Source organism: Choloepus didactylus, chromosome 6 (assembly GCF_015220235.1).
Source record: "Choloepus didactylus isolate mChoDid1 chromosome 6, mChoDid1.pri, whole genome shotgun sequence".
NCBI lineage: Eukaryota > Metazoa > Chordata > Mammalia > Pilosa > Megalonychidae > Choloepus > Choloepus didactylus.
In genome coordinates this window covers 3,330,701-3,343,826 of record NC_051312.1, presented here as the reverse complement: position 1 = coordinate 3,343,826, position 13,126 = coordinate 3,330,701, and positions in this window count along the sequence as shown.

Here is a 13,126-nt window from a genome sequence, read left to right as displayed (position 1 = left end):
AGGGGATTATGGTCTTGGGCTGACTGGCACCTCTAGGTTTCAGAGCTTGTTTGGCAAGGGAGCAATCTGGAGGCTATAAGTTTCTGAAAAAGTAAACTTAATAGGTAAAACTTTTATAGAGTCTTAGATAGAGCCCAGGGTCTTCTTTAGGCTTTCCAGGATTACTATTGGTTGCAGCTCAGCACGCTGTGGCAATTTGCAATATCTGGCTGAAGCTTGCATAAGAGTAAACTTCCAGAATGACCTCTCAACTAGATTTGAAATCTCTTAGCCATTGATACATATAGTTTCATTTCTATTCTCCCTTTTAGTCCAAAAGGCATTGTCAATCCCACAATGCCAGGGCCAGGCTCATCCCTGGGAGTCGTGCCCCACATTGTTAGGGAGACTTACATCCTTGGGAGGCACATCTCAGGGAGGGGAAGGGTCGTGAATTTGTGCAGGGTTTGGCTTAGAGACAGAGGCCATATCTGAGCACCAAAGACATTCTCCTGGGGTGACTGTTAGGCATAGCTATAATTAAGCTTAGCTTTGCCATTACCGAAATATGTGTGTAAGGGCAAGATCGAGGGCGGGGCTTATTAAATTGGGATTCCCTAATGCTTGTGAGAATATCAGGAATTCCCCAGGTGGGGAAGTTTAATATTTCCACATTTTCCCCCAGTCACTCAAGGGACGTTGCAAACACACTTTTATTCTCTGCCCAAATTACTCTGGGATGTATTGGGGCTTCATGCTAACGTGTAGAAACCAACCAGATCTCACTCCTATTTAAAATCACATGTAATTATGGTGTTTGAATAAACTGACCATACAAGTTAAATTGTATAGTGTGCTAGAGAAAATACAGATTTTGCACCAAATAAACATCTCTTCTTTTGGTCTCACACAGAAGTTGATGTTTTGAAACACCATCAATATCGTCCTTTGTCTGATTTGTATGGTCAATTGATTTTTGACAAGACTCCCAAGTCCACTCAACTGGGACAGCACACTGTCTTCAACAAAATGATGTTGGGAGAACTGGATATCCACAACCAAAAGAATGAAAGAGGACCCTTATCTCAGACCCCATACAAAAATTAACTCAAAATACATCAAAGACCTAAATATAAGAGTCAGTATCATAAAACTCCTAGAAGAAAATGTAGGAAAACATCTTTAAGACCTAGTGATATGCAGTAGTTTCTTAGAACTTATACCCAAAGCACAATTAATTAAAAAAATAGGTAATAGTTGAGAACTTTTCAAAAATAATGACAGCCATCAAATCATAGATCCAGAGTACTCAGAGAACACCCAGCAGAATAAATCCAAAAGGCCCACACCCTTTCTGATAGGATTCAAACTTCAGAAAACCAATGAAAGAAAGACAAATCTTGAAAGAAGCCCCAGAAGGGTTTAGGAGACCTTACTTACAGAGGGACACGGATGAGGATAACCTTGGACTTGTCTCCAGACCCATGCAAGGAAGGAAAAGTGGAATAAAATAGTTAAAGGCCTGAAAGAAAAATAATACTAACCTAGAATTCTGTATTCAGGAAAATATCCTTCAATAGTGAAGGAGAAATAAAGACTTTCTCAGACTAACCAAAACTGAGGGAATTTCTCATCAAATGACTGGCATTTTGAGAATAAATACATGTTTCTTCAGAGAGAAGAAAAATTATATAGGTCAGAAACTCACAAAGAAAGCATGAGCATAAGAGAAGGAATAGACAAGGGCAAAATAAAATCTTTTATATTACTTATTCCTAATAGATATAATTGATGTCTGTTCAAAATAATAAGACCAACAGTGTAATGGGAGGTGTGGTGGTCTGGATGTAATATGTCCCCCAAACGCCATGTTCTTTGATGCAATCTTGTGGGGCAGATGTATTAGTTTTGATTAGGCTGAAACCTATTGGTTGAGTGTTTACATGGAGGTGTGACTCAATCAACCATGGATGAGACCTTGATTGGGTAATTCCCATGAAGGTGTTACCCCACCCTGAAAGTTTAGGGTTAGGGTTAGGGAAAGGGTGGATCTGAATTAAATCACTGGAGCCATATAAAAAACTCAGACAGAAGGAGCCCACTGCTTGCTGCAACTTACAGAGACATTTTGAAGATGGCCTTTGAAAGTAGACTTTTGCTCTGGAGAAGCTAAGAGAGGACAAACGCTCCAAGGAGCAACATTTTGAAGAATGCACAGGGGCTGAGAGAAGAGCTGGAACACAACCCAGGATCAGCAGATGCCAGCCACGTGCCTTCCCAGCTAACAGGTTTTCTGGACGCCAATGGCCTTTCTCCAGTGAAGGTGCCCTATTGTTCATGCCTTACCTTGGACACTTTATGGCCTTGAGACTGTAAACTGTGTAATCAAACAAACCCCCTTTATAAAAGCCAATCCATTTCTGGTGTTTTGCATAAGGCAGCTTTAGCAAACTGGAACAGGAGGTTATATGGATAACTCAAATGATAACAATGATATAAGGAATTGGATGGAATATTGGGAATATTCTGTTAACACATGACAATATCTGTGAAGTGGATTTAGATTAGTAGCAAATTTACATTGCAAAGTTTAGGGCACCCACCACAAAAATGTGATAAAAGATAACTCATTGATACACTAAGAGAGGAGAGTAATTGATCAATAAAATGTTCAATGAAAACCAGAGATTGCAGATAAATTGGACATGATAGAAACAAAGAACATGTGCAACAAATAAGAAACTGTTCAAATATGGTAGGCATTAACCCGAAAATGTTAATAATCACTTGAAATTCCAAGTGTTTAAATACTCCAATTAAAAGCAAACACTGACAGAGTGGAGATAAAACAATACAAAACAAAACAAAAACATAGAAAATAAGATACAACTATACTAACATCTGTTATTTAAAAGAAAGCCACTTAAAATATGAAGACACATTATAATTAAAGGTATGTACAGAGATAGATCATGTGAAACAATCAGAAGAAACTTAGAGAAGCTTTATTGGTATCAGTGAAAGCAGACTCGTGAACAGGGAAATTCTCAGTGCCAAGGAGGGGCATTGCATAATGGCTAGATGGTGGACTCTGCAAGAAGACACAGTAATTCTTAGTGAGTGTGCACCTGCCCACAGAGCATCAACACTCAGGCAAATCACATGAAACTACACACAGAAAGGACAAACGCTCTGTGCAGTCGGATGAGGCTAAACTCTCTCAGTAACGGGCACGTCCAGAAGGCAGACATCAGCGAGGACCCAGCAGCCTCCTCCCTCAGCTGGACTCACTGGCATTTATGGCGCAGTCATCCACTCAGAGGGAACACACAGTCTTCTCAAGGTCACGTGCACCTGCACCGAGCAGACCTCCTTCTGCAGCGTAGATCACAGGAAATATTTAACAGCGTAGACGTCATCGAAGTTTGCGTTGCTCACGCGCTGGGACGAAGCAGGAATTAGGAAGAGCCGCAGCCCCAGTGTGGGGAGGAAGCCCCGGCCCTGCCGCGCCCAGGCCCGCGCCCCGCAGGTTGGGCTGGGGGAGCCCAGGCGCCGCGCGTGTGTTGGGCTGTGGGGGGGGAGGGGTCCCCACGCGGCTCCGGCCGCGCCCCCCCCGCCTCGGGGACCCCGGTTCCGGTGCTGGGGGTGAAGGCAGCGCGCGCGGGGAGCCCCAGCACCCCCTCGGCTGCGCCGCCCCCGGCGCCCACCTGCTCTCGCTCTCCCCGGCCGCGGGGTGCGGCTCCCTCCTGTCCGCGGCGGGAAGTTCCGGCCGGGGCTCCTCCCTGATCGCCGGGTTCCCGGGTGACGGTCTGACGACCCCGTCGGGCACCGGTTGGCGCTTCACCACGTCGGTGGATCTGGAGCTGAACCACCGCGGGGGACTCTGCGGGCCGGGGGCTCCCGGGGCCTCGGGCCAGTCGCACCCGCGCTCCCCCGCAGCCCTGGGAGTGAGGAGACCGCAGATGTCCGCTCCTTCCCGCCAGCACAGCCTGGTGATGACGTCAGAAGAGACAGCGGAAGTGACGCCATCACCAGGCTGGCGGGCAATAAAACACAGCCTGGTGATGACGTCAGAAGAGACAGCGGAAGTGACGTCATCGCCATGCTGGTGGGCAATAAAACACATGTTGCTGACAAGCGGCCCGTGTCCGCCGGGGAGGGCAAGGGGAGAGCTACTGACTGAGGCCGGTGCCCGAGCAGGACAGTGGGAGCCCCTTTCCGCAGCGCTGCGGCAGCTTGGCCCGGGAAGGAGAGCCCAGGACGGAGCAGAGAAGACGGGAGGGACGAGAAACCGGACAAGCCCAGGAGCAGGGGTCAGGGAAGGACGCGGGTCCCTAACCCCGTGGCCTCGTCAGCCTCCCGCAGGAGCTCCCTGCTCACGCCCTTCCTCCTCCTCTGACGGCCTCTGAGCACCGGCTGCACCTTCCCTGCAGGAATGACGGATCGCAGCTCATCACGGCTGCAGCCCCTGGAGGTGACCTCTTAGCGCCACAAGCACAAAAGATCATTTATAGTTTACAAACAGCCAAAGGATTCCAGAATGTAGGAAACTGAGTCCTTCATGTTGCCTGAGGCATATCTAGGGTGGTGGCTTAGAACGCTAAGCCTCAGGCCTGCATGGAACGCCCTGCGGCCGCCCTGTAAAGATATGTGTCTTGTGACTATGACGACAACATTTACCATTGTCCTAAACCTAGATTGTATCTTCTGATATGTAACAGGATGTAAACAGGTATCTGGTGGGCTCTCCCGAGCCTGAGGGCATTTAGCATAGACTCCCCGATCTTCTGAAATAAATAACTGGAGCAAAGGTGCATTATTGTCCACTTAGCACGAGATGCAGTGGGCCCCCTGCTCCCTTAATTCTTAACTTTGTGTCTGTGTCTCATTCCTGCGCCGCCCTGTCGGCAACACCAGAACATTCCAGTGATAACTTTAAAAATGAGACACATTTTCTGAACATTTGTTTCCTTTTTTAATGTTATGACAATGAACTTCAAAATGATGGGAATCTCAACAGCACGAGTGTGGTTTGATTAAGGGGCAATATATTTACAAAGGCTTTTGCCTCCCTACTTGATCTCTCCCTGTTTTTCTCACCTCTCCTTTAGCCAATCCATATTCTCACCCTCCCTTCTTCAGAACAAACAGGAGATGGCAAGGCGGAAGTCAGATCAATCCCACAGGAATTATCCTTAAGTTTAGGGATATTGCTGGCTGTGGGCCTTGGGTCATGATGACCAAAAGTGTTCTTGAGCACTGATAGAAATTCCTCAGAGCTTCTCTGAGGTCAAATCTCAGCTTTCAAGGTGGGCAGGGCTTGAATGAGAAAAGGGTTTGGTGCATCTCCAAAATGGATCCCAATGAACATGCTGAGTACTTACAAGTAGACATAAAATGTATTTCTGACCAAAACAAATGACCCTTTCACAAGTGCTTGATTAAACTCTGGGAGAGATAAGTGAACAAGTAGTCAGTGCAGTTTTTAAATGATTAACTCTCCATGGTAAAATAAAAAGTTCTAATGAAGTATTTCTCACAAGATATAAAAAATTCCTAGAGTTACTCTGTTTGTTAGAAAAGCCTTTCCAAACAATAGCTTTTGCTTCAGTTTTCTTTCCTTCTTTTTAAATGCTGTGCAGGCAAGGAACTGTTCAAAACGAATTCCTTTAAGAGGAACCAGTGGATGAATTTAAATTTGGCACTATGATCAAAACTACTATAAGCAACAGAAACAATTTGAGATCTAAAACTTACCATCACAGAACCCTCAGCAGAATAGCAAATACTTTGCTCAGGATGTTTGAGGACAAATCGAAGAAGGAAACATTTTTCTCATCAGCCCCTACAGGCAGAGCTAAAAAGCGTATATACAAGAAGAGGGAAGGGAGCAAATGGAAATAAAACTCAATATTGTGCAGATTTATGCCTTTTTTTAAAATGTTGCTTCTGTCAGGCTGGTTTTGCTTTTAATTAGATCTATATAGTTAAGTTAATTAATCGGTGATTTAGTTTTATATTTAACCTACAGTTAATTTTTTTCTTCAGTGATGTTTATTTCTTTGCCTTCTTTTCTTAACTGCTTTCAACATTTGGACGTTTTCTTGACTCTATTTAAAATGTGATCACCCTGGCAATATATATTTCCCTTAAAACATTGCAAACAAATATACTAGGAGTGCATCCTCTTTACTGGTTATTGTTACATTGCTGTGTAAGTTATTGAACACATTTGTAAATACATTGCTTGCAGGAAGAAAATTTCTGAGTTACAGCTCGGCCAGCTGAATTTATGTTTTAAGCATTATTTAACAGGGTATAAAGATGAAAAGACAACATCTTCATACTTCCTCTTCTCCTCATTTCAACAAAACCCTTTAACTGGAATAATTTTTTTCCCCTCTGTTTCCTCTTCCTCCTCCACTTCCCACTTACTGTCACCTTGTAATAATCAGAGAGCCCTTGGATTATGGATCTGAGTAGAGAAATGCTTTCAGACACTCATTATCCCACATACCACTAGCTTATGCTCAAAGACAGGACACAGTTAATAAAGTGCTTTTATAATGCAACATTATTGTTAAAGGCAAGGGTTGACTTTTTGTTTTATTTTGATATGGCATGTCCTGAAATAAATATCAATTAAATATAGAAACAAAAAAAACCATACTCTCCTAAAAACAGAGGGGTTAAAGTAGAAGTGTTAACAGAAATTAAATGAAATTTTGGACTAAATGAAAATGAAAATACAGAATAGCAAAATTTGATGCAGTGAAAGTAATGGTTAGAGGAAAATTTAGAGCAGTGAAAGGACACATCAGTAAAGAAGGAAGATCTTTCAGTGAGTGAGTGAGCATGAGTGTGATAAAGGGAGGGAGACGGGGGGGGGGAGAGAGAGGAGCAGGCGGGTCCACCAGGCCTCCTGCGTGTGCTCCCCCTGCCGAGGGCCACCCCCTTCCCCCACTGCTGTCCCTGAGTCCGACGCTCCCGGTCCCTGGACAAAGTCTCCCTGGAGGTTCCCTTGAGCCCGACCCCCTGCTGGGCGCCCAGTGAGGGCTGCCCTGGTCTTGCACACTCTCGGAGCAGGCAGGTCTGGACACCCAGTGGAGGGGCCGGGTGTGCCCGGGAAATATCAAGGTCTCTGGTGGGAAAGGCACGGTCTGCTGAGAATTTCCTGGACGAGCTCTTTAACTCTCCTGGTCTCACCTTTCCCAGCTGTCAACGTGGATGTGACAGGGCTCACCCCTCTGGTGATCCTAAGAACATCTGGTTTATAGAGGCGCTCTACTCTGGTTTAATTTGTTTTCTCCCACCCACAGATGAGGCTGTCCCTGGACCTTGTATCTTCGGGGCCATGCTGGGCAGGGCCGGCCTTGCTCAGGAATCCTGAGAAAACCCTGGGCAGACCCATTCCAGGTGAGGGCACAGATGCCTCCAGAACCCTCTTCCCTGCAAGGCCTGAGAATGCAGACCAGAAATACTCTCTTCAAAGCCCGGAAACCCACTTCAGACAGACCTCAGCAGAAGAGAACAAGCTTTAACACGTTTCTTGCTTCTGTCTAGGTTGTTTATTTATTTCCCTGCAGTCCTGGCTGCTGTCCTCTCTGCTCCAGCAGCTGCAAGATTAGGGTCCAGGTGGTTGGGAGGGGAGGGAGCAGGTGGGGTCAGGGGCTCAGCCGCAGCTTTGTGGAGGATGAAGCAGCTGGGGTCCCACTTCGGGGTCCCAGGTCAGGCCCAGGGCTTGGGAGAAGGGACTGGGGGTGGGTCCCAGGCCGTCAGGCATGTCCCTGTGGGGCCTTCTCTGAGTTCCCTGTGTGGGGCTGGACCCCACAGTCCTCGCTAAGGCATTGACTGTGAGGTGGGAGACCCTGTGCATGGGTAGAACATTCCAGAGGCTCTCAGAGCTTCCCAGAGGTCGATGTCTTTACTCCATTCCCCAGGCCCCTCTTCTGCAGGGCAAACTCTCCTCTTCCCTGGACGAAAGATCACAATGGACGAAAAATCTCAATATAAAAGAAAGTACCATAAAACTCCTAGAAGATAATGTAGGAAAACATCTTCAAGACCTTGTATTAGGCGGCCACTTCCTAGACTTTACACCCAAAGCACAAGCAACAAAAGAAAAAATAGATAAATGGGAACTCCTCAAGCTTAGAAGTTTCTGCACCTCAAAGGAATTTCTCAAAAAGGTAAAGAGGCAGCCAACTCAATGGGAAAAAATTTTTGGAAACCATGTATCTGACAAAAGACTGATATCTTGCATATATAAAGAAATCCTACAACTCAATGACAATAGTACAGACAGCCCAATTATAAAATGGGCAAAAGATATGAAAAGACAGTTCTCTGAAGAGGAAATACAAATGGCCAAGAAACACATGAAAAAATGTTCAGCTTCACTAGCTATTAGAGAGATGCAAATTAAGACCACAATGAGATACCATCTAACACCGATTAGAATGGCTACCATTAAACAAACAGGAAACTACAAATGCTGGAGAGGATGTGGAGAAACTGGAACTCTTATTCATTGTTGGTGGGACTGTATAATGGTTCAGCCACTCTAGAAGTCAGTCTGGCAGTTCCTTAGAAAACTAGATATAGAGTTACCATTCGATCCAGCAATTGCACTTCTCGGTATATACCCGGAAGATCGGAAAGCAGTGACACAAACAGATATCTGCACGCCAATGTTCATAGCAGGATTATTCACGATTGCCAAGAGATGGAAACAACCCAAATGTCCTTCAACAGATGAGTGGATAAATAAAATGTGGTATATACACATGATGAAATACTACGCGGCTGTAAGAAGGAATGATGTCGTGAAACATATGACAACATGGATGAACCTTGAAGACATAATGCTGAGCGAAATAAGCCAGGCACAAAAAGAGAAATATTATATGCTACCACTAATGTGAACTTTGAAAAATGTAAAACAAATGGTTTATAATCTAGAATGTAGGGGAACTAGCAATAGAGAGCAATTAAGGAAGGGGGAACAATAATCCAAGAAGAACAGATAAGCTATTTAACGTTCTGGGGATGCCCAGGAATGACTATGGTCTGTTAATTTTTGATGGATAGAGTAGGAACAAGTTCACAGAAATGTTGCTATATTAGGTAACTTTCTTGGGGTAAAGTAGGAACATGTTGGAAGTAAAGCAGTTATCTTAGGTTAGTTGTCTTTTTCTTACTCCCTTGTTATGGTCTCTTTGAAATGTTCTTTTATATTATGTTTTTTTTTTAATTTTTTTTCATACAGTTGATTTAAAAAAAAAAAAGTTAAAATAAAAAAAAAAACAAGGAAAAAAATATGTAGTGCCCCCTTGAGGAGCCTGTGGAGAATGCAGGGGTATTGGCCTACCCCACCTCGATGGTTGCTAACATGACCACAGACATAGGGGACTGGTGGTTTGATGGGTTGAGCCCTCTACCATAGGATTTACCCTTGGGAAGACGGTTGCTGCAAAGGAGAGGCTAGGCCTCCCTATAATTGTGCCTAAGAGCCTCCTCCCGAGTGCCTCTTTGTTGCTCAGATGTGGCCCTGTCTCTCTAGCTAAGCCAACTTGAAAGGTGAACACACTGCCCTCCCCCCTACGTGGGATCGGACACCCAGGGGAGTGAATCTCCCTGGCAACGTGGAATATGACTCCCAGGGAGGAATGTAGACCCGGCATCGTGGGACGGAGAACATCTTCTTGACCAAAAGGGGGATGTGAAAGGAAATGAAATAAGCTTCAGTGGCAGAGAGATTCCAAAAGGAGCCAAGAGGTCACTCTGGTGGGCACTCTTACGCACACTTTAGACAACCCTTTTTAGGTTCTAAAGAATTGGGGTAGCTGGTGGTGGATACCTGAAACTATCAAACTACAACCCAGAACCCATGAATCTCGAAGACAATTGTATAAAAATGTAGCTTATGAGGGATGACAATGGGATTAGGAAAGCCATAAGGACCACACTCCCCTGTGTCTAGTTTATGGATGGATGAGTAGAAAAATAGGGGAAGGAAACAAACAAACAAACAGACAAAGGTACCCAGTGTTCTTTTGTACGTTAATTGCTCTTTTTCACTTTAATTATTATTCTTGTTATTCTTGTGTGTGTGCTAATGAAGGTGTCAGGGATTGATTTAGGTGATGAGTGTACAACTATGTAATGGTACTGTGAACAATCGAAAGTACGATTTGTTTTGTATGACTGCGTGGTATGTGAATATATCTCAATAAAATGAAGATAAAAAAATTAAAAATAAAAAAAAAGAAATTTCCAAAGTTATTATGAGTTATAGTTCCACAGTTTCAGCCATTTCCTTATTATGAAATCTAACATATAGACAAAAAAGTATAGCTTTCAAATTACAATTTAACAAGTAGCTATACAACAAATTCCAAAGGATGTTATGGGTTACAGTTCCACAATTTCAATTTTTTCCTTCTAAATATTCTAATACCCTAGCAACGAAGGAAAAGAAAATTATATAAAGATTCAGTATTCATAATCCTTTGTTAAATTCCATCTTGTTTTCTTCTACCCCTTCCTCTAGTTTACTCATTTCCCAATCTTCAGGGATGTCTAGGCAGTGACCACCCTAACCTGTTCATCTTGGAAAGGGGTGTTGACATTATGGGAAAAGGGGCCACATCTGGTTGATGTTCTTGAAGAGGCTGTTGCCTCTGGGTTTGGGGACTTAGCTGGCATAGGGGCACCCTGAAGGATTTAAGTTTCTGAAGAATAGACTTAGTGAGTGAAACTTTTGTAGAGTATTGTATTCCTATTAATTATAGTCCCTAGTACACAATGTGTAGATTTTTCCCATGTGCCCTTCTGTTGTGTACTCTCTGTGACAGTGTCATCCCTTAGAAGTATATCATGCAAGCACCTACCTATACTTGTGGTGCAGATCTGTGGGAAACAAGCCATTAAGCAACCCCTTTCAAGCCTATTCACATTCAGTACAGCTCTGATACTTATAATCCCATTATCAATCAATCATCTCCCCATCCATTTCCACACCTTTGAATTCACCATCATTACCATATCTGAACATGTTAGACTATTGTTCCCGCTCACTAGCTACTGTCTATCACTAGGTCCCCAATATTTTTACAGTATAACACATTGATTTTACTTTGTTCAGCTAGTTCATAGAAGTGGCAACAGACAATATCTCTCCTTTTGTGTCTGACTTATTTCGCTCAGCATTACGTCTTCAAGATTCATCCACGGATCAGACACACAGGGGAGTGAATCTCCCTGGCAACGTGGAATATGACTCCTGGGGAGGAATGTAGACCCGGCATTGTGGGACGGAGAACATCTTCTTGACCAAAAGGGGGATGTGAAAGGAAATGAAATAAGCTTCAGTGGCAGAGAGATTCCAAAAGGAGCCGAGAGGTCACTCTGGTGGGCACTCTTATGCACACTTTAGACAACCCTTTTCAGGTTCTAAAGAATTGGGGTAGCTGGTGGTGGATACCTGAAACTATCAAACTACAACCCAGAACCCATGAATCTCGAAGACAGTTGTATAAAAATGTAGCTTATTAGGGGTGACAATGGGATTGGGAAAGCCATAAGGACCACACTCCCCTGTGTCTAGTTTATGGATGGATGAGTAGAAAAACAGGGGAAGGAAACAAACAGACAAAGGTACCCAGTGTTCTTTTTTACTTCAATTGCTCTTCTTCACCCTAATTATTATTCTTGTTATTTTTGTGTGTGTGCTAATGAAGGTGTCAGGGATTGATTTAGGTGCTGAATGTACAACTATGTAATGGTACTGTAAACAATCGAAAGTACGATTTGTTTTGTATGACTGCGTGGTATGTGAATATATCTCAATAAAATGAAGATTGAAAAAAAAAAAGATTCATCCACGTTGCCATATGTTTCAAGACCTTGTTGGTTCTTACTGCTGCATAGTATTCCATCTTATGTATACACCACATTTTGTTTATCCACTAGTCTGTTGAAAGACACTTGGGTTGTTTCCATCTCTTGGCAGTTGTGAACAGTGCTGCTATGAACATTGGTGTACAAACGTCTGTTCCTATCACCAATTTCAAATCTTCTGTTTATATACCAAGAAGCGGAATTGCTGCATCATAGGGTAATTCAATATCTAGTTTTCTGAGAAACTGCCACACTGTCTTCCACAGTGGCTTACCATTATACATACCCACCCGCAGTGAATAAGAGTTCCAATTTCTCCACATCCTCTCCAGCATTTGTTGTTTCTTGTTTGTTGGATGAAAGCCATTCTTATTGGTGTGAGATGATATCTCATTGTGGTCTTGAAGATGAACATTTTTTTCTTGTGATGTTTAGCCATTTGTATTTCCTTTTTGGAGAAATGTCTTTTCATATCTTTTGCCCATTTTATAATTGGGCTGTTTGTACTATTGTTGAGTTCTAGGATTTCTTTATATGTGCAAGATATTAGTCTCTTATCAGATACATGGTTTCTAAATATGTTCTCCTATTGAGTTGGCAACCTCTTCACCTTTTTGACAAATTCCTTTGAGGTACAGAATCTTTTGATTTTAGGAGTTCCCATTTATCTATTTTTTCTTTTGTTGCTTGTGCTTTGGGTGTAAGATCTAAGAAGCAATCCCTTAATACTAGATCTTGAAGATGTTTCCGTACATTATCTTCCAGGAGTTTTATGGTACTGTCTCTTGTATTGAGGTCTTTGATCTTCTTTGAGTTAATTTTTTTATGGGGTGTGAGGGATCCTCTTTCATTCTTTTAGTTATGGCCTTCCAGTTCTCCCAGCCACATGTGTTAAAGAGACTGTTCTGTCCCAGTTCTGTGCTTTGGGGGCCTTATCAAAAATCAAAAATCAGTTTCCAAACTCTCAATTAGATTCCATTGATCAATATGTCCTCTTTTATGCCAGTATCATGCTGTTTTGACCATGGAAGCTTTATGGTAGTCAAAGTCTGGCAGTGAAAGTCCTCCCACTTCATTCTTTATTAGGATGTTTCTGGCAATTTGAGGCCCCTTTCCCTTCCAAATAAATTTGATACCTAGCTTTTCCATGTCTGCAAAGTAGGTTGGGATTGCACTGAATCTGCAGATCAGTCTGGGTAGAATTGACATGTTAACAATGCTTAATCTTCCTATCCATGAGCCTGGA